Below are 23,092 nucleotides of genomic sequence, written 5' to 3' on the forward strand. Positions count from 1 at the left end.
GACATAACATCTCGTTATTATGAGAAAAAGATGTCTTAACGACATAATTGAGTGGAAAAAATATTATGTATGAGGCAATACGCCACCGTAATATATAGCCAAGATGATCATACATGTGGTGTAGTATTTTATTGGCTCCTTACAAACTTACAAAGTTTTGGCCTTGATCGAAGGTATACTATTTATCCTGTCATCCCCCACGGCTATTTTAAATAATAGTTTTACATCACTGCAAATTTTAAAGAGTGAATTTAACTCCCTCAGAGTTAAAATTAACACTTACCCAGAGTATATATGGGAACCACTGGCAAAGTGTTAAATTAACACTTTTAAAAGAGTTAACATTATTAAAACTGTGACAGTGTTAACTAACAAACTCTTATAGTGTAAAATTTTAACACCACAATGGATGATCAGAACACCAACGTTGGAGTTCAAAGTTAACTTGATGACCTGGTCAACACTTAACCAACGTTCAAGCAAATTTTAAACTAAATTAATGTTGAGTATTTACATAGACCCCTAGGATTTACACTATAGTTACAACAGTTACCATCTATAAGTGTTACCATCCCAATAATCAGACCATAAAGTGCTGCAATGAATAGATTTTATTATTTTTCTTTTAACAGGGCTTCACATTTCATTTAAGCCAGGGACAGGGCACTCAAAATACCCTGTACAATGACCTTGTTCAACATTAAACTTCATAAAACAAGCTCATACCTGCTGTTTGCAGTCTATGATGCAGCCGTTTGGTACAATATAAAACAGTCTGTAAGCATAAAACAATCAAAAATCGAAGAGCTTCAAGTATCATCAAAAGCTTCACATAACATGACAGGTGCATTATGCAATACTCCGCAAACATAACACTTAAACATTGTTCACTGACTCTTAGTTCCTGTTCATGAGCTTGGCTCTCAGTTCCTTCACCTTTGGACTTTCTTCAGTGGTGTCAACATCTATACTGTCTGGAGGGATGTGTACATGTTGCTGAGAGCATCATTAAAGCTTACACTGAAAACGAAGTGTTCTAAATAGTTCAAAGGCTGCCAACGACGTGGTTCCCTGACATGGAATGAGCATCTTGTCAATCACAATGTAGTAATAATTGCTGATGGCCCACTTGTGAGTTCCTGAGGCAAGGAGATATGGCTGCCGATGTCCCTCCAGTTTCTCCAAGTGTTCTTCAACGCAGCTGATTGACTGTGGGAAAAATTATATATCAATTTACATAGTACTATTCTTACTAGTTTAGGTTTTCTGCAAGTATAATTAAATCTAATTTAATGCTCTTTGAAGGGTTAGTTCACCCAAAAATGAAAATAATTTATTACTCACCCTCATGTCGTTCCACACCCGTAAGACCTTCATTAATCTTCGGAACACAAATTAAGATATTTTAGTTGAAATCCGATGGCTCCGTGAGGCCTGCATAGCCAGCAATTACATTTCCTCTCTCAAGATCCATTAATGCACTAAAAACATATTTAAATAAGTTAATGTGAGTACAGTGGTTCAATATTAATATTATAAAGCGACGAGAATATTTTTGGTGCACCAAAAAAAACAAAATAACTTATATAGTGATGGCCGATTTCAAAACACTGCTTCAGGAAGATTCAGAGCATAATGAATCAGCGTGTCGAATCATGATTCGGATCGCATGTCAAACGGCTGAAATCACATGACTTTGCCGCTCTGAACAGCTTATTCGACACGCTATTTCATTATGCTCCGAATCTTCCTGAAGCAGTGTTTTGAAATCGGCCATCACTATATAAGTCGTTATTTTGTTTTTTTTTGGTGCACCAAAAATATTCTCGTCGCTTTATAATATTAATATTGAACCACTGTACTCACATGAACTGATTTAAATATGTTTTTAGTACATAAATGGATCTTGAGAGAGGAAATGTCATTGCTGGCTATGCAGGCCTCACTGAGCCATCGGATTTCATCAAAAATATCTTAATTTGTGTTCCGAAGATGAATGAAGGTCTTACGGGTGTGGAATGGCATGAGGGTGAGTAATAAATGACATTATTTTCATTTTTGGGTGAACTAACCCTTTAATGCCAATCAGAATCAGAATCGATAAAATTCAAAAGATACCCAGCTCTATTAGTGAACAGAAGAGACTTATTTTTTTTAATTCTAATTAAAGTGTTACTTTGCCCAAAAATGAAAATAATATCATTTATTACTCAGCCTCATGTCGTTCTACACAGTAAGACTTTCGTTCATCTTCGAAACAAAGTTATTTTGTGTGTTAAAAATAAGTTATTTTTAAGTTATTTTTGATGAAATCCGATGGCTCCGTGAGGCCTCCATTGAGAGCAAAGCCACTGAACTTCTCAAGATTCAGAAAGATACTAAAAACATATTTAAAACAGTTCATGTGAGTACAGTGGTTCTACCTTAATATTATAAAGCGACGAATATACTTTTTGTGCACCAAAAAAAACAAACAAAAAAAACCTTTTCAACAATATCTAGAGATGGTTGATTTTGAAGCACTGCTTTGAATCTTTTTTTCGATCCAAACCATGCGATCCGAACCACTGATTTGAAACAAAAGCTTCGAAGCAGTGTTTTGAAATTGGCCATCGCTAGATATTGTTGAAAAGTCATTGTGACAAGCAGCCTGAGGGAACGACGCGAGGCTGGTGACGTGAGTGATATTGAGCGTCAGCTGCGCGTTGCAACTGTCTCTTATCTCTCACCGAGGAGCTCCTAGGTCTGGACTTTAAGTTATGTTTTATTATGTTTGTGTGGGCGGCAGTCATCCGTTACTTTTGTAAAATGTCCCACCCTGCTCGTCACAGACGTTATTTTGTTTTTTTGGTGCACAAAAGTAATCTCGTCGCTTTATAATATTAAGGTAGAACCACTGTAGTCACATTAACTGTTTTAATTATGTTTTTAGTACCTTTATGGATCTTGAGAGGTTCAGTGGCTTTGCTCTCAATAGAGGCCTCACTGAGCCATCAGATTTCATCAAAAATATGAACGATGGTCTTATGGGTGTGGAACGATATAAGGGTGAGTAATAAATTACATTATTTTTATTTTTGAGCAAACTAACCCTTTAAATAGAATTAAAAGTCATTAATTTTAAGGCCCTTTTTTTTTCCGTGAAATCCATTTAATGACTTTTAATGCTTTTCAGTGCTCCATGGAAACAATGTAGTTTTTGCTACCCACTAAAAATCACAAACTGTAGCCTGGCACATACCTTGTGAAATACAGCTAGATGGTCCATGGACTGAGCTGTGCTGATCTTCAGTTTTTTCCTTTTTTAAAGGTTGTGGTGGCAGGATATGCAGAAGCAGCAGAAAATATGTCATATCACTGTCCCACTCTAAAAGAAACAAAAACAAAAAAAGTGATTTTTTTTCCCGACCCTTTTTGTGTTGTTGTCACATGAGTGCTGTGAAATGAATACCTGGGTGATCCTCTGAAGATTCATCATGGTACTGATTCCTGGCAGGCTTCAGCAAACTCTGGAGCACTGAGGTGGTAGTAAGGTCAAGGTTATCTGCTTCTCTGATCACCTTTTCCTTATAGAATGTAGGCCACTTCTCCAGCAGTTTGACAGCTGTTTGTGGACCAAAGAGGAGGCTAAAACCTTGTGCTATCTGCAGCAACAGAAACAGAAACTTTTATTCATATTTCTGACAATCATATAGCCTACTAAGCTCAGAGATATTAATTGTAATTGAAAAAAAGGATGCCAATACTTACTAGATCTTTAGTGTCCAGCAGCCTTGGAAACACTCTGAGGATGGTGTGTGATTCATCAGGAAGGATTGTGGATGGGTGATCACCAGTCAACTTCTAAGGATGACAGCAATATCTTTCTACCCTGTTTAACAAATGCACTTACCAAAAAAAAAAAAAAAAAAATCCCTTTTATGAAAGATATTTACAAGATTTATATATACAATAAATACTTTTACAATACATGTAGAATTCATATTAATCATATTGCTTTTTAGGACTTTAAGACACAATTATTAAATATCTAACTTCACAAGGTTATGTTAGCCTCATGACAACTTTAACGTTACAGATAAAAAACAAATTACTTACCTGAAGAAGAAAATATTAAAAGTATAGTGTCTCGTGATCCGGTTGATTCCTACACAAGAGAACGTACATCAAATGTATTGTTAAAATAAAGTAAACGCCATCAGAGGTATTTTATTAGTTTGTGACACATATCTTCAATGATAAAAAGCGATTAACGTTGACGTTGCTGAATAACGTTAGATTGCGCGCGATATTATTACAAACAAAACCCCCGGAAATAGCCCACTAAAACTCTCTAACTCGAAATGAAAGCAAAAAAGAAAATTGTGTCTCCAATAACTGTATTTTTATATAATTGTTGGAATCATCCCTCAGGCCGGCTTGGACGCCTCAGTGGCAGAGCCGTTGGAAAAGGCCTCTGATCCGCGGGCTAACGTTAAGCTCTGCCTGCAGGACGCATGTTCGACACACCTAACGTTACCATATCAACTACTCCGATAAACTTCATGTTTGCACAAAAAGAGCCATACAATGCAAGCACCGAGTAAAACATTTTCCTTGAGACACTTCTTATTTATAACCGATTGGAGCAATATTTAAAACCGCTTCAGATGGAGCCTTGTGTAACGAACAAGGACAAATAAATAATTTGCGCTATAATACATCCCCGTATGTAAAAATATTAAAAACTAACACTAAATGAATAATGTTGATATAAAGTATCCCTTAAACGTAAACTTTAAAGTAGCTTTAACTCACCAGTTGTCGTTTTTCATTATCCTCCGCATGGCACGAGAAAATGGCGTCTGGAAAAATCTTTCAGCGAGATCGCTGAATAAATGCCCGGATGTTGCAAATAACACTGGGGGGTGTTGCATACCTGTAACTCAGTGATTACACTGAAGCAAACAAGCTTTTAACACTGATAGTGTTAATTTCTCTAAATTTTACACTGTAACTTCAACACTTTACTCTGAATTGGCTTAACACTTGAAATTTAACACTGATGAATTTGCTGTGCATTTTTATATGCATATTTCATATTAATTATACTGGATTATAACTCAACAATTATAATCATCTGCCAAATTTATCCTTGATAATTCCATGTTGTTTTGGTTGAGTTTAATGATAATGCTGTCCTAAACCTATAACAGACTTAAAGCCCTAAAGAGTGAGCACACGCTTTCGACGTGCACTTTTGAGAACACTAAGGAAAGAGCGCGTTGTTCTTTCGCCTGATGGACACTTCAAACACACGTTTGCACTGTCTGATTGGTTTACCTGTTTACACGTTCATAACGAGCGTTTTGTCTGACTCAAAACGCACGTATTCGACGCCCATTTTCGTTATGATAAACGCACGTCAAAAACGCGCGTTTTTTGTCACTCCAAAGCGCACGTCAAGAACGCGCGTTTTAATAGCAAATCACACGTCGAGAACGCGCGTTTAGGTACACAAAAACGCGCGTTCTTGACGCGCGTTTTCCATGATACCAAAGCGCGCGTTAAGAACGCGCGTTCTTAACGCAAATCACACGTCGAGGACGCGCGTTTTGCTGCCAAAACGCGCGCTTTTGACGCGTCAGTGTGCAATCAGTCGTCCGACCAGGCGTTTGTGAGTACTTTGGCTTGCCATACCACAGCAGCAAGCAGGCTCCTGATTGGTTAACGCGGCGCGAATTTAAGCCAAAGTTCAAATTTTTCAACTCGGGCGTCAGACGCGAATTCGCGTCAAACGCGTAAATGCACAAAAAGCACCATTCGCGCGTATCGCGCGAAACGCTCAATTCGCGTCATTCGCGCGAACTAGACGCGCGAATGAGGCGAATTCGCGTCTTCCGCGCCGCGCTAAACGCCTCATTTATGAGGGGTGACTTCAACAAAATGTGATGATTGCTAAGCAAACTGAGAGGAGAACTAACGTGTATACGCACGCCAGCCGTCTGGCCAAAATCCCATAGTATTCAGGCGTCAGACGTCAGATATGAGACGTTAGACGTCACGGTCACGTGTTGGAGCTGCGCTCAAAGTGCGCGGCGGCGATGGCGGCGACGTAGTTGAGAAAGTATATTTTTTACTTTGCGTCTGGATAACGTACGTGTGGATAAACGTCTGGATAACGTACGTGTGGATAAACGCCTGGATAACGTACGTGTGGATAAACGTCTGGATAACGTACGTGTGGACTAGCGTCTGGATAATGTATGTGTGGATATTGATAATAATATTTTTGCTTTATTCTTATTTTGTCCAAAGGAAGCTTTAATTAAGGTGTAAATGTTCATAAATGTAGGAAGCATTATAAATCTGTCTCTCTGAATGAAGCTTGGCCATTCCTCCGGCCACCTCTGTTGCGCAAGCACCGCATTTGTTGACTTTTCTCCGTTTAAAGAACACACCGCTATTCCAGCTGAACTAAGGCTTTCACCTCTTAATATGGAAAATAATAATAATAATAATAATAATAATAATAATAGGCTAATAATAATAATAATAATAATAACAAGCCCAAAAATGCATATAAGTGGCCATGGTAACACTGCAAGTGCGCGCTTTGCTTGAAGCAGCTAAACAAATAAAACAGCAGAGACGAACTCAATGGTCAAACAGGTTTTTGTTTTTTTGTTTTTTAAGAGCATGTTTACGTAGAAAAATAATGTAAAAGTGCTGCAATGGCATAAAAAACATTAAGGTTAGCACAACGAAATAAACAAATATATTTCATGGTTATACACGCTCGTTTGAGATGTGTTGCATTAATTATTATTAGTAGGCCTAGACTTATTTATTTGTTCATGTGCTTGCATTCGATTTGTCTAATGCAATAAATTGAATTATTATATTTAAGCTTTAGTTATATTTTAGGTGATGTCGCTGGGTAAGTGAATTAAGAACAGTGCTCAGTCATAAAAAAATAAATAATGTGTGTGCGTGAGGCGCCGACGCAATCACTTACATTTTCTTATAAAAGCGGGAAAAAAAATAAAATACTCAGACATTTATGGTCACATTTATGTAACATTTCGAATCTGTGAAGGGTTAAATAGGCCTGTTATTTCACAAGAAAAAAAATGCCTGTAAAATAAAGAAAGCAAAAAGAATTTCCTTTCTGTGGACTTCTCAAAAATGAACCGAAACTCAAATAACTTACTTGTCGCAGTTTGTTCCTTTCATTTTGTTAATATGTTTATTATTTAGGTGAAATAAACTTCGCGCAGAGGTTATTTATTCCTTTTATAGGATTTCTCCATTCAGAAGTGCTGCTGCCCGATGATGATGATGAATCCTCGTGTTCTGTTGTTTATTCTGCTATTTGTTCATGTAGGCTAAAACTAATTAAACCCCTGGGATTTTATTAATGGGTCACAGACACGTATTCATTGTAATTTCGTTTAATTCTAATTTTACCTTGTCGGTTAATGAAAAGATAATGATCTCGTCGGTTGAAAGTCAGGGGAGGAAACGAAATGACAAAGGCAACATTTAGTTTTCGTTTAGTTTAAGTTTTTTTTTTAACTAATATATATTTTTTTTCTTATATTCAGGTTTATTTCGATTAGCATAAATGTTTAATAGCTAGTTTTATTTTTTCTTAGTTAACTATAATAACCCTGCCTGGGAAAAACATCCACAACTGCAGTACAGTCAATTTTCCAGCTGTTTAAGCCATGAATATTTACAAATTCACGAACTATTTATTGCCGTCTGGGACACAATCTCAGGCCGGGAGTCTCAGACTCATCGAAGCCAAATACAGTTATTGATGCTCGGGAAGCTAATCAATTTCTTAACGATCAGCATTTCATCTGAAAGAGGTTCGCCTGAAAATGTTGTCCAATAGAGGGAGCCACAGGATAAGGAATATTTTAAGCTTATTTTCCTTATTTTTAAGCTTATCTGTTTCCATACTTATACTTTTGAACTATAACCATTAAATTTCTTTAACCATGTTCTGACAATATAGTTTTACTGTACATTGACATATGAGAAATGCTTATCCCAAGAATAATTATTTTTATATGCTGTCTTAACTAATAGCCTATGACAGTTTGTTCTGCATGTGCATTTCTTTTTTCCGGTATATAGCTTACAATATTATAATTTCTATTAAAATACATGATTAAAGTGTTTGATAATAGGCCATAGCTTGCACTGTGAATTAATCTTTTAATTTCGAATTTGGTCTTTTAATTTAACTGTCTTTAATGCATCATGCATTTTTTTTTTTTTTTTTTGTTTGATTTGTTTTGTTTTATAAAGGATTTCTATGGGGGACAAAACTCTGTAACAATATGTTTTACTTGGATAATGCTGTCATTATCTTAGCAGTAGTGTTTATGACAGGAGAAATGTGTTGATTAGTTGTCTCTGGTTGTCACTGTAGGACATTAAGCCCAGGCATTTTCAAGTTAAGCAATAGCACATCTTTTAATGTCAGTTGATTGGCTAATAGTGTACGTTAGGTCATGTTTTCGTCAACATATTTAAACAAAATTAGGAATGGAGAAATATTCAGCGATTTTGAGGTGCGTTAAATGTGTTTTCTTTTTGCTCAAAACAAAGCAAAAACACTAATTTACAGAACTTCAGACAATTTACAAAATAACAACTGGCAAAACTTACTTCAGACGTCACGGCGCAGACGTCACGTAGCTTCTCACGTAGCTTCTCACACGGTTTTGGTCACGGCTTCTGCTCACGGCAAGGTACGCGACGATCGACACGATTGCTTAGTTAGCATCGTAAATAGAGAAACGACACCTCATATAAATAGAGAAACGACACCTCATACTCATTCGCGCCGCGAGACCTCCAGACGCGCGTAAACGCGTCTGTACATTGACTTGAAATCATTCGCACCAGACGCTCTATTCGCGTTTGGTGTGAACACAGCATTACAAATGCATATGCAATAAGGTCAGCCAACTAAGGCCTAATCCTGGCTTAAAGTCTGCGTGAACCGGAAGTTGCAAATGACTTTTCTCCAGTGTTATGACCAATTAGGACATTTAAGTAGCTTTTATAAATGTGTTTTAGAAAAAAAACATTACTAGTGTGCACACAAAACAATAGCACTGACATATTTTAAAATATGTCAGTGCAAGTTGCTTTCAGTTAAAACAGCTCAAACATACATTTTCGTCTAGGACTACACTTGCACCTACTCTGTGAAACCAGGGGGTTTGTCTGCACAGCGACTTAAAAGCAACAAATCTAAACTTCTTAATTGGACTGACTTATGTAATGCCTGATTTGATAATTGCTGTTTTTGTTTGCACTGCCTAGTTTAACCCCTGTGGCTTGAACTTCAAACTTTGTTTGTACTCTAACCCTTCGTAATAACCGCAATGTTCTGCTCCCTCTTACGAATCAATCTTACAAATCAATTGAAAATCCAATATCAGCGCACCAGGCCATCACCCATCCAATTACAATAGTTGGTTTGACGTTCCCTTTTTCTAAACACCATCCAGAACCTAATGACTCAAGAAAGGAGCATGCCACTTTGATGGAAGTGAAAGAGAGAGATCTGGGCAAACGTCACACTAGTTCTCAAGTGTTTCAGCTTCACAAAGATTGCAAAGGCATGAGGAACATTGTTCGCCTCAGGCTCCATCAAGATCATATCTATGATCATAGCTGAAATACATTTTTCATTGATCTTCCACTTTCAACACTAAAAACGTGTTCTCGGGACGCAAAAAGCCACGGTCTTTAATAATATAGCAGTTCTACATTTAAAACATCTTTATGTTTGAGACCAGCTTTGAGCTATGTGCACTGAATATAATGGCACTCAACCTTCAAAAAACATTTTCTGATTAGGTTAAATATATGATGCATAAGCAGTGAAAATTTCAGAGAGCATAAAAAGATTAGTAATATAAAAGGAACCAACGCCACTACTTTTCCAACCCCCATACACTGAAGATAATAAGACACAGCGAGCCAAGAACTGCTTATGCAGTTTTTATCAGGGCAACCCCTTATTATGTATTAATGCCTGTGGACAGCATTCTGGCATGACATCAATGGCCCCTAGTGTGAAGTCAGCACAGAAATTCAACGAACATCAACATATGGCAGTGCATTCTAAATAAATACAATCCATATCATGACCTGCCCGGAGTGATCCTCAAGCTGGTGAAGCTGTCATTTTCCATAGCGTCAGCTGCTTTGAAGCCTTTCGCCTTATATTTCCACCAGCTGAGGATGAATGTTGCAGTTTCAGCTGGATAATTTGGGGACAAAATGTGTCTTTGTGTTTGTTGTTAGCTAGGAAGAAATGAACTAATTAAAGCTGTTGCCTGACAGAATGATTGAACCCATGGGCACAAGCTCATTTCACAGAATCGAAAAGTAACGTGCATAAAGGGAGATGTCCCTGTTTCTCACCAGATGCATAGGATGGAAGCTGGGAGTGATGTTTGGAATGGAGTTAATTAGCTTTTCTGGAGTTATCTCTCTATCCATCCATCCATCCATCCATCCATTCATCCACCTGTCTGACTGTCTATCTATCATCTGACTGTCTTTGTCTATTCATCCATCCGTCTGTCTATCGTCTGTCTGTCTCCGTCTATCCATCCTTCAATCCATCCATTCATCCGCCTGTCTGTCTATCTGTCGTCTGTCTGTCTCTGTCTATCCATCCATCAATCCATCCATTCATCTACCTGTCTATTTATCGTCTGTCGGTCTCGTCCGTTCATCCATCCATCCGTCTGTCTGTCTGTCTGTCTGTCTGTCTGTCTATATATCGTCTGTCTCTATACATCCATCCATCCGTCTGTCTGTCTATCTATTGTCTGTCTGTCTCCGTATATCCATCCATCTACCCATCCGCCTGTCTGTCTATCTATCTCTTGTCTGTCTGTCTCTTTCCATCCATCCACCCATCCACCTGTCTATCTATCTATCTTTCCTCTGTCTGTCTCCGTCCTTCCATCCATCCATCCATCCATCCACCCATCCACCTATCCGCCTGTCTGTCTGTCCATCTCTCGTCTGTCTATCTCCGTCCTTCCTTCCTTCCATCCATCCACCCATCTGCCTGTCTGTCTATCTATCTCTCGTCTGTCTGCCTCCATCTGTCCTTTCATCCATCCATCCATCCGCCTGTCTGTCCATCTCTCGTCTGTCTGTCTCCGTCCTTCCATCCATCCATCCATCCATCCATCCACCTTTCTGCCTGTCTGTCTGTCCATCTCTCATCTGTCTATCTCCGTCCTTCCTTCCTTCCATCCATCCACCCATCTGCCTGTCTGTCTATCTATCTCTCGTCTGTCTGCCTCCATCTGTCCTTTCATCCATCCATCCATCCGCCTGTCTGTCCATCTCTCGTCTGTCTGTCTCTGTCCTTCCATCCATCCATCCACCCATCCGCCTGTCTATCTATCTCTCGTCGGTCTATCTCCGTCCTTCCTTCCTTCCTTCCATCCATCCATCCAACCATCCACCCATCCGCCTGTCTGTCTATCTATCTCTCGTCTGTCTGCCTTCGTCCGTCCTTTCATCCATCCATCCATCCATCCGCCTGTCTGTCTATCTCTCATCTGTCTGTCTCCTTCCTTCCATCCATCCATCCATCCATCCATCCATCCATGTCTGTCTATTGTCTGTCTGCATCCACCCATCCTTTTATCTATTGCCTGTCTATCTATCTCATAAAGTCTAATCTTTTATTATCAAATTTTACTAGTTTATGATTTTAGTATAACTTTCTGCACACAATGTCAGTAATGCCTGTTTGTTTTGTCTTCCAGTATGATCTACTCCTTGGTGACCTCATAACAGAGTTCTCAACACTGAAGTCAAGTCCAGTTTTCAGAAAGCTCTAAACTACATTTGAATGAAAGAAGAGCACCACTAGACACTAGTTCAACACACTGCAGTGTCTGAACCTACAGAGAAGATTTGACCCCATCTTCCCAGAGTATCAGAAGAACCTTGTGTTGTTTACAGATCTGACTCAACGCCCAAGATGTCTCATGGACCTGGTGTGACGCGCTTTTCACAAGCTCACAGTAACGTTTGCAAAGATTGTCTCAGGCATAGCACAACTTGTCCTTTACCACTTTGAGAAGCAAAACCTGCCAACCTTTACACTCACTATGTAGCTTAAAATTCATGTCGGATTAAAACAAATGAAAGAAAATAATGACTAACTTGATCAGCGAATGTTTCATTTTTACCAGTCACAGACTAGGCCACTGAGTTCGATTAAATGTGTGAGAAGCTTTTGTGATATATTTTATGTGTATTTGTGCACTCCTAACATAAGCATTTTTAATATGAAATACGTATCCATTGCATTACTCGTGTACATAGAGAACTTTGTGTAATGCTTTTATGTGTTGGTGTCAGTTGGTTGAGATGTTTTTGGACTTTATATTTAAAAATGCTAATATCGAGGCTTTATTATAGAAAACAAAAGCCACTTTTCCACAATTTTGCACAAAGTTGTTATGAGTTTGCACAATAGATACAGTTACTGGTTGTGGTGGAAAAACAAGTCATATTTATATACCCAGTACAAGTCTTCCAATATATTACAGTGTATCAAACTATCATAGATTTTCATTCTAGGGAAGAAATTAAAACCACAGCTCATGATCTACAAATTTCACTTTCTCATTTTGTATTATCATTATTAGATTAACTGTATTACTGTTCTACAACACGGTCAGCAATACTGATTCTATCTATCTATCTATCTATCTATCTATCTATCTATCTATCTATCTATCTATCTATCTGTTGACCCCCCCCACACACACATACATACATTTCTGACTTTTTTTTTACAGATTTTAAACTAACAATGTTGTTGAATCAGTCAGGCTAACTGTCCGGAGTAACCACATGATGCATATGAGCATAAACCCCTCAAGACTACATGATGCTTCAGTTGAGCACCATATATAATGCAGAGTACTGGAAATAGCAGTAGACATACTACATCATTTTAATTGCTGTGTAGGGGATAATAATACCAGTCCCCCAGCAGAACTATACTCTGCTGCAGTCATGTAGCCTGCTTTTGTATGCCTTATGTAGTTACATGATGACCAAACATTTTCTATATCCTTACTGTGGACGTGTTCACTCATCCAAATATCATTTAAGAAATTTGTATATGAAATAAAACAGACTATTTTAAAACGTTTAGAGTTGCTTTCTTATGCATGCATGCAGCGCTCATATGCTTTAATACCACTAAGAGAGGCATTTTTTCACTCCATAATCATATTAATTTCATCAGTCGTGCGGTTCATGATCCATATGTGGTTATTTCACTCAATTACCCACAAAGCATTTCTCACATCTCCTCATTAGAATCCACACCCTGGAGTGACTCTGAAAAACATCTACCTCAGACTGACGCGTGACCCCATCTCTCAGATGTCTCTTCTTCGGCGAACGTTGCCTCCCGCTCATGAGTCGACTATTATCTGCGTTTTCCGCTGCCAAGCCCTGTGTGGCAGTGACTGGCTGACAGATCGGTGACAGGCTGTCCTCCTGCTCCACCTGCTATCCGTCCAAATCACTGCCACATGCTCTGTAATTACAGTTTGTAAAGGATGCGGCTCCGTTTGCCAACGATCTAACACTTTGCCACTTATAGCCGCGAAATGAACGTCATCAGATGTCTGCAGGTCCTGGCACTCTAAGAGCTTTCTGGCACCCTTTCGACACTCATCTCTGACCCCGGTTAGTATGCTGTGGCGCAAGATAAGTGATGAATTTTGGCTCCGGCCTCAAAGGGACATGAAAATCTCAAGTAAAGGAGTATTTTTGGTTTATAAAAAATAATCGGTCTCATGAAGAAACGCCTTATCTTTGCTCTTAAGAGTTCCATGTGTTCCACTCAGAAAATATCCTTGCCCTCAAGCAAAGAGCTTTGCACATTATGTGCTTTGACAAGTGTGGTTGTCCCCCACACAGTGCTGGATGGGCAACCTGTCAGCTTGCCGGGTTTCTCAGATGCCCAGCCTGTCAGCACAGATTACCTATGAGGCCAGCTGAGCATGGATTTTACTTGCCTTGTTTTTCTAGGATTGGATGGCTTTTTCACCTTGCTTCCTGGCCGCACAAACAAACGCACACAGATTGGTGTAGTTTGGCTTATGTTCGCATTTTTTCAAAACTTTGTACAATCTGTGATTGCTGGCACATCTAGCCAGTGTTCTGGCAAGGAATCATTAAACCTAATAGTTACCCAAGAGAAGAACAGTCGCCAAGGTGCTGGTGTTTTTTTAAATCTGGCAGCTGTTTACAAAGATTTTGTTCTTGACTTACTAATACGTTCTCTTATGTACAAAATAATCCTTAAAAAGTTGAATAAAGTATCCAGTAAATCTTATTATCTATTGTTCAATAGCAAGTAATAACATCTGTAAACTTTCATAATCTGTTTTTTTATGCTCTTTCCAAGCTACATAGTTCTTTGTGGCACCTTAGCTTCAGCAAAATACTTTTTGTTTTTCTATTCTAAGATTAGGACCAGCTATATATTTATGTATAAAAAGTCATTTATAGTGTTAGAGAAATATTAGGCTTTTATATTGTCACTGTACAGAAGCAAGTGTTTAAAATATTATCAAGGAAAACGTTTACTTTGTTGACAGTGTATATAAGATACACTGTTTTTTTGCACACTCCAGACTGTCACTCTGTGCAGTGGTGTGGATTTTTTGTGAATCTTACATAGGCGAAAAGTGACTCTTTATTAATTCAAAAATGCTGATTCATTCAGAAACAGAACAAGTGGCTGGCTGCATCTGACATCACATACTTCCCTTCTATATAAGCGACAGAACAGTATGTGACAAAAGAAGTATGTTTGAATTTGATGACCTACTACTTCTGGCGAGATTCTGAAGTGTGCCTACAAAGGACACTTTACTATCCCCTGAGGCCACAGGAGAGGATTTGTGAATGGCAGTGAATCGACTCAACTGATGCTGGTAAGTCATGTGATAATGACAACATAGTGGATGTACATTCATACTACACACAACATACATACTTTTTTAGTGGTTGTGAAGTTATTCAAAATATTTACCTACTCGAGAGAGAGTGTGAGATTTTGGACGCAGCCTCATTTTTTATGAGTAAGTCATTGAATTAACCGATTCATTCAAAATCACGAAACAACTATTTTTTTTTTTTTGTTGGTGGCAGCAAAAACAGACGAAAGAAACTGGTAATATTGTGACTAAAATGCAAGTTACACATTTTTTTATTCACTTGTCCTCAAAACTATACACAGATTTATTGTTTTTTTCTTTCTTATTGAAACTTAAAAACATTCTGCTGTCAACTGGCATGGAAACCTCACTCTTAAGTGAAACTTTTACTCTTTTTAAGTGTACTATAAGAATAGGGTTTTTTCTTGCCTTATTATTGGCTATATTGTCATATCAACTAACAGTGCTGACTGTCAAAACCCTTCAACTACTGCCATCTGTGAATCATAGCTTGGGGTTGTTAAAGGCAGATGAGCACCATTTAAGAGGAATGCAAGAAAATAAAAGCTGATCCTTGCAAAAGAGAGCAAACTTTGATCCTTCCTAGTTAGATAACAACACTGATGCCTGTATATGATGCATAAATTGGTCCACTGGGTAAAATAAAAAATGAGAGTTCTGAGCAGACATCAGAGGATGTTGTCCTCTACAATGATTCCTCAGCTCTCAGTGTCTGAACCTAAAATCCATTTCAGAACACGCCAGTAGGGATGCAGAAAGGCGATAACAACACCATCAGGTGGAAAGCTTACTGTTGGCCTCTCTATTGTTTGCACAGAACATTTATTTTCTCCCACCAGCTAAAAAAAAAAAGATGCCAAACCTAAACTCTCTACAATCTAACCCATTTAGCACAATACAATGGCACTTCCTATAGCTATATCTGCAAATCTGACAGAACCTAAAACAACTCTCTCTGACAAACAATCTGTACTCTGTGTAAATGTCCTTTGGCTGGATAGTTTGGTAAAGAAGATATACAAATATGTACATTTAACAATATGAAATATATGCATATGTGACCTGTGCTGGCAAAATGAGCTGGAATGCGTACAGGCTAATTTCGAGCTACACTGCTACAGGCAAAACAAGTCTAAAATGTCCAGTTTGGTCGAATTTGAGGTTTTCACAAAAATGTTTTAATTAAGCCCTCATGTAGCAATCCAAATGCTTCAAATAGCAATTAAACGTCTAAAAGTATCTTTATTTGTATGTTTTCTGAGAGGTGTACCTTTCCTTTGTCTATAAAAAATGACATTTTTATCTGCTCACTTCACCGCTTCCCCTCAGCATCTTCCACATTAGTCCAAGTTTGGTATCATTTTAAAACACAGCATTCCAACTTTGCAAATATTCATTGCGAATTTTTGATGGTATGAGTCTGAACCAATGAAATGTGATTTTCAAACTCATGCTGATGTAAACAAATTGATCTTACTCGTGCTGACTGGCTATAGGTCCGAAGCGATCCCAAAATACTGTACACATCATAGCATATAAACTGTACAGTACTTCCAAATATTGAAAAAAAAAAGTTGAATTATACATATTTTACTATAGATATTTGGTTTTGACAAGGTGCGTGCCAAATTAGATGTTATTGAGATTTTAAGGTATGGTTGCTAGGTGATTTTGTTTTGGAGCCAAAAACTTTAACTCGATTTTTCTCAAAATTGACTTTGGTGACTCTATAGACTCTAAACAGGTGTAGCGGATTCCAACAAATCATACATCATTTTTAAGCTTTTTTAATAGAGATTGTGAAAATAACTCATTTTTGAAAATTTGCTTATTGTGACTCATTTTGCCAGCATGGGTCAAATATAGCTCATTTAGATACCGGTTGGTACTATTGTGCTTGGTACCCCAACGGAAGGGTCCCAAAAAAGTGGTACGGTACGGTTCAGAATTAGGGTACCATTTACAACTTTTGACAATGGAAACTGCAAAAATTGCGTACCGTACTGAACTGTACTGAACCTTACCGCTCAGTGGAAATGAGCCATTATTGTAGTAAAATTATATAGCCTACATTGTTTGCAAAGAGTTTTGGCTCTGATTTACTATATAATAAACAGTATCACCTAATTTAAGAGTGAATGAGTTTGATGGGTAATTCCAGTGGGTTGAGAAAGGGCAGAGTCGGTCATCTGACTTTATTAAATGCATGCGGGTGCATGAGGTGATTCAGTGACCTGAAGCAAAAAACTAAGGACTCATGAGGATGTGCATATTAAAATAGCAGACAGGTCAGAGCACTTGTTTCAGTCAGAAAAACAAATATCTATATCTACAAAAATAAGCCAGTTAGAAATGTATATGATTAGGCCCACAGGGAGCTCCACAGACTTTGGTGTTTGTTTAATAAATGAAATATTTCATGTATTACATTTTTTTTTTTATTTAGTATTTCTGCTCCATTTACGAGATTTTACCATGTTTAAATGCATTCCATAGAATTCCACAGACTTTTTCACCAAAATCAGCTCTGAAAAGACAGCACAGATTCCGTCTGGACCTGTTAATGACATATACATTTCCAAATTAAAAATGATCGGTTCATAGAAAAATTCCTCTGGCATGAGAAGTAAAATGATGAAATGTTCTCATGAGGCCTTCAATTCGATCTCAACACATTCCACAGCTATTAATAACAATTAGCAGTGTTAACAGACGCGCTCCCCTATAACGAGGGTGGCTGTTTGCATTAATCTTGGGCTCTTGGCTCTGGCTCATGGATATGCCTCAGTGAATCTGGTGGAGGACAACGCAAATGCCTGAATCTCCGTGAGTCTGTTAATTATGGTCAATTCGTGCTGCTGCTTTACTGTGTCTTAACCTTCAGCCTCGTCCTTTGACTGCCTCGGTCATATCGCTCATACCTCCACAGCATGTGGGAGGAAACCACTTAAGCAGACTGTACCGATGTCCTTTACTGTAGGAAACAGCATGCATCCTTTAATTCATCCTAAACTGGAGATGTGTATTGATTGGATTTACTGTAACAGCTTAGTGTGTTCTGATGGATTCAATTTTCACTAAAGGGTGGCATAAGATGTTGTGTTTTGGTTGTGCCCCTCTATGAATCTGCCAGTCTGATCTCTTGGCTGCCATACTCGCTCCCGCTCACACCTGTGCATGGATTATAAAAGATTTTTGTGCCTTCTGTCATGCTACAAACAAGCATGTGAAAGCAAAATATGGCCCAGAATAGCCTAGAGAGTATATATACAAAATATTTCTATTTGTAAACATATTCTTTCTATTTATCAAAGAATTCTGAAGAAAAATTACCATGGTTTCCACAAAAATATTAAGCTGCAATAATAAGGGCATTTTCACTAGTAGTCTTTTGGACCTCACTGGGAATGTGGCAGTGGGGATTTCTCTAGTTTTTAATATTCATATGAGGTGGTATCCTGGCCCAAAAACTGGCATCCCCCAGTCCAAATAAATCTCTGTCAGCTTGCCCAGAACTAAGGGCTGAAGACTGGCCAGCAGAGGGGAACAGACAAGGTGCTGGCAAGCGAACATCACCTTCTCATGCACTGATGCACATTCAAATTCTCCATGCCCTTCTCTACTAGCACCTATTTAGTATTCAAGAACATTTACCTCTGCTGATGCTTTAAAGCACTGACTCATTGGGAAATATTCTGCAGAAGAATAGAACATATATATGTACGTCAGTCTATGTTTTGGTCTGTTCTAAATCCACGCAACCAATGTTTGTATGTTTATATTTATATACTATTTAATAACATTAAGCCACGTTAAAATATAATCAAGTTTAATGCATTTTAGACATTTTTAAATTGCTTATAGGAACACAATGAGCTCAAGGGAGGCAAAAGAGACACTGCTCCTTGAACTCAGATTTTATATTTGTTTTGTTACAGTATGTTTTTGTACTGTCAATTATTTTCTCATCCAAGGTTTATTGAGGAAGCACTCTCTCCTCAGAGAAAATGTGCTTAATGTGAGATGCTCTTGAGTTAGACCTCTGTCCTCATAATAACCACACAGATTCAGGGATGTTGTACTCATAAACAAATCTAATAACAAATTGTCTGCTGCAGACAGCCTGAGTTCCTGAAATAGCTGTAAGTATGTTAGTGGCTACTGGGGATCTGCAGTTCACCCCCATGTCCACACCAAAACCCAGCACAGAAAACTCATCTGAGCTTGAACAAACAACCCAGCCTTCAAAGCAGAGATAAGAGAGGGATTTTAATTCCCCTGGTCCAAACCATCATCTTCACAGCTTTCTTTCTCTCTAGTGTTTTCACAACACACTTTGCAGTATGATCAGCATGTCTTGTATCATCCTGTATTTTGTGATAATGACTGGCTGAGTGTATGTCTAACAGGAAACGTGCAAAGGTAAAGGAAACACAAAAATGATTTAAAGGGGATCTATTATGCCCCTTTTCACAAGATGTAATATAAGTCTCTGGTGTCCCCAGAATGTGTCTGTGAAGTTTCAGCTCAAAATACCCCAGAGATCATTTATTATAGCTTGTCAAATTTGCCCATATTTGGGTGTGTCCCTTTAAATGCAAATGAGCTGCTGCTCCCGGCCGCTTTCCAAAAGAGGGCGGAGCTTTAACAGCTCACGCTTTGATTGCTCAACAACAACAAAGCTGGAGAATCTCACGCAGCCAAAATGACGATTGTCAGTAACAGTGTTCAACCTTACATTGTTCAAACCGGAGTCTGAGAATCTATCGCTGATAGAGAGAAAAAAGTGAAAATCATAATCAAGAACCACTTTAAAGGTGCCCAAGAATGCTTTTTCACAAGATGTAATATAAGTCTAAGGTGTCTCCTGAATGTGTCTGTGAAGTTTCAGCTCAAAATACCCCATAGATTTTTTTTAAATTAATTTTTTTAACCGCCTATTTTGGGGCATCATTAACTATACACTGTTTTTGGCAGAGAGCTCCCTGCCATACGAGCTCTCTACTATATTACAGTGCATTTACAAAGTTCACACAGCTAATATAACCCTCAAATGCATCTTTACAAGATGTTCGTCATGCATGCTGTATGCATGCTTCGAATTATGTGAGTAAAGTATTTATTTTGATGTTTACGTTTGATTCTGTATGAGTTTGAGGCTATGCTCTGTGGCTAACGGCTAATGCTACACTGTTGGAGAGATTTATAAAGAATGAAGTTGTGTTTATGAATTATACAGACTGCTGCACATGTTTAAAAATGAAAATAGCGACGGCTCTTGTCTCCGTGAATAAAGTAAGAAACGATGGTAACTTTAACCACATTTAACAGTACATTAGCAACATGCTAACGAAACATTTAGAAAGACAATTTACAAATATCACTAAAAATATCATGCTATCATGGATCATGTCAGTTATTATTGCTCCATCTGCCATTTTTCGCTGTTGTTCTTGCTGGCTTACCTTGTCTGTGCACAGATCCAGACGTTAATACTGCCTTTCCTTGTGTAATGCCTTGAACATGGGCTGGCATTATGCAAATATTGGGGTCATACATATTAATGATCCCGACTGTTACGTAACAGTCGGTGTTATGTTGAGATCCGCATGTTTTCCGGAAGTCTTTTAAACAAATGAGATTTACATAAGATGGAGGAAACAATGGAGTTTGAGACTCACTGTATGTCATTTCCATGTACTGAACTCTTGTTATTTAACTATGCCAAGGTAAATTCAAATTTTGATTCTAGGGCACCTTTAACTCCTTAAAAAAAATGAAAAAGGTTTTCTAAAACTCCTACAGAAAATGCTACTTCTCTTTCTCATGTTAAGGACTACAAACTGAACAGCTTAATATGAAAATGAACTGATAAGTTTGGTTGTTAATGAACCTTTTCTTAACTTACATTAATCCTGTTCTCAGTTTTTGCCTTCATACTTCAATCCATAAAGTAAGGATTCCTTATCTATCTTTAATTTCTGAGGACTCATTTTTCATACAGATGATGTTGAGAACATGTTTGTGTAGATAATGATGATGAGTCACCGACTGCCTCTCGCTTCTCTTACTGGATTAAAAGCAACGGCAGACCAACACATTTGCACATTCACTCATTATTCATCAATTGGTTTGTTGGAAATGCAGCATTCAGAGGGGGATCATAGCTTTCACTGAGGTCGAATGAATGTCTTGAGTGATGCAGAATACATTTGGTGGCACCGGATTAGTAAAATGCGGAAAGAGATTAATTTAGAAACACTGAGGGACAAAAAAGCGAGGGTGTGAGAATGTGAGTTTCTCGCTGGCTCGACAAGCCAGTTTTTGGTGGAAAAAAAAAAAGTTGTTTCCTTTTTTTCCATTGATGTGTGTTATTGGCACCATTGCAATTCAACTAAATACTGATATCTAAGCCATGTATTGAGATATGAGAAGGGGTGGTTAGGAAATGCTCTTTAATTATCACAAGTACACCAACTGCATAGAATACTTTACTGATGGAACCATGTGGTGTGCCTCTATGACCTGTCTTGACATTTCTGTGACAGGTGCAGTTTCATTGAGAGATGGAGAATGACTCATCTGGAATGACACAATGATTGTACTGTTTGTCACTACTATATGCACTGAAAAAAACAGGTAAATAATTCATAACGACATTGCATTTAGCTGATCATAAACAAACAGCATTGTGAAATATTATTACAAATGAATAGAATGTTTTCTATTGTAATATATATTTTAAAATGTAATTTATTCCTGTGATGGCAAAGCTGATTTTTTTAGCACGCATTACTAGAGTCTTCAGTGTCACATGATCCTTCGGAAATCATTCTAGAATGCTGATTTGGTGCTCAACAAACATTTCTTATTATTATCAATGTTGTTAAAGATGGCATGAAAGAGATTGTGACAGTTGCTATAGTCTTTTCTTCCCATTTTCAACATACTGTATATCAGAGTGAAATGGCTTCTTGAACTTGTTGGGCGGGACTTGATTTTTGGATGGTTGTGGAATGCTATTGCTGTGATTTCATTTGAGTGACAGGTTGTCCCGTACTTGCAGCAGTAAAAATGTCAACAGAAAAGAGATGTTGCTGCAAGAGGGAGGGGGAAGTTATTTTGATTAAAGATTACAAGGGCACATTGAAAAAAATGATGATGTGCATGATTAAATCATTTATAATAAATACTGCAATATTCCATAAAAAAAAAAAAAAAAACAGTCACAATCTTTAAATTGCTTAATATTTTTTGGAACCCATCTAGTTTTTTCTTCTAAGGATTCTTTAATGAATAGAAAATTCAAAAGAACAGCTTTTATTTTGCCTTAAAGGTGCCATCAAATGTTTTTTTTACAAGATAAGTAAATTTTTTAATATAAGTCTAAGGTGTCCCCTGAATGTGTCTGTGAAGTTTCAACTCAAAATACCCCATTGATTTTTTTTAATTAATTTTTTTAACTGCCTATTTTGGGGCATCATTAGAAATGCACCGATTCAGGCTGCGGCCCCTTTAAATGCTCGTGCTCTCCGCCCCCTCCCGAGCTCTCGACTCTATCATTGCATAAAAAAAGTTCACACAACTAATATAACCCTCAAAATGGATCTTTACAAAGTGTTCGTCATGCATGCTGCATGCATGCGTCAGATTATGTGAGTATAGTATTTATTGGGATGTTTACATTTGATTCTGAATGAATTTGAGGCTGTGATCCATGGCTAACGGCTAATGCTACACTGTTGGAGAGATTTATAAAGAATGAAGTTTTGTTTATGAATTATACAGACTGCAAGTGTTTAATGAAAATAACGACGGCTCTCTTGTCTCCGTGAATACAGTAAGAAACGATAGTAACTTTAACCACATTTAACAGTACATTAGCAACATGCTAACGAAACATTTAGAAAGACAGTTTACAAATATCACTAAAAATATCATGATGTCATGGATCATGTCAGTTATTATTGCTCCATCTGCCATTTTTCGCTGTTGTCCTTGCTTGCTTACCTAGTCTGTTGATTCAGCTGTGCACAGATCCAGACGTTCTGCCCTTG

At 37.9% G+C, this 23,092-nt stretch overlaps 1 long non-coding RNA gene across 1 annotated transcript; it reads right to left on the reverse strand.

Moving 5' to 3' along the window:
- Positions 1 to 1,125: 1,125 nt before the first annotated feature.
- LOC137018797 (uncharacterized) lies at positions 1,126 to 3,521 on the reverse strand. The gene is made up of 3 exons (XR_010894944.1): positions 3,452 to 3,521; positions 3,242 to 3,367; positions 1,126 to 1,209 (listed from the first exon to the last, which is right to left on the reverse strand). It is a non-coding gene; the product is annotated as an uncharacterized lncRNA (long non-coding RNA).
- Between the last annotated feature and the right edge of the window lie 19,571 nt (positions 3,522 to 23,092).

Source organism: Chanodichthys erythropterus, chromosome 4 (genome assembly GCF_024489055.1).
Source record: "Chanodichthys erythropterus isolate Z2021 chromosome 4, ASM2448905v1, whole genome shotgun sequence".
In the NCBI taxonomy this organism is placed as follows: domain Eukaryota; kingdom Metazoa; phylum Chordata; class Actinopteri; order Cypriniformes; family Xenocyprididae; genus Chanodichthys; species Chanodichthys erythropterus.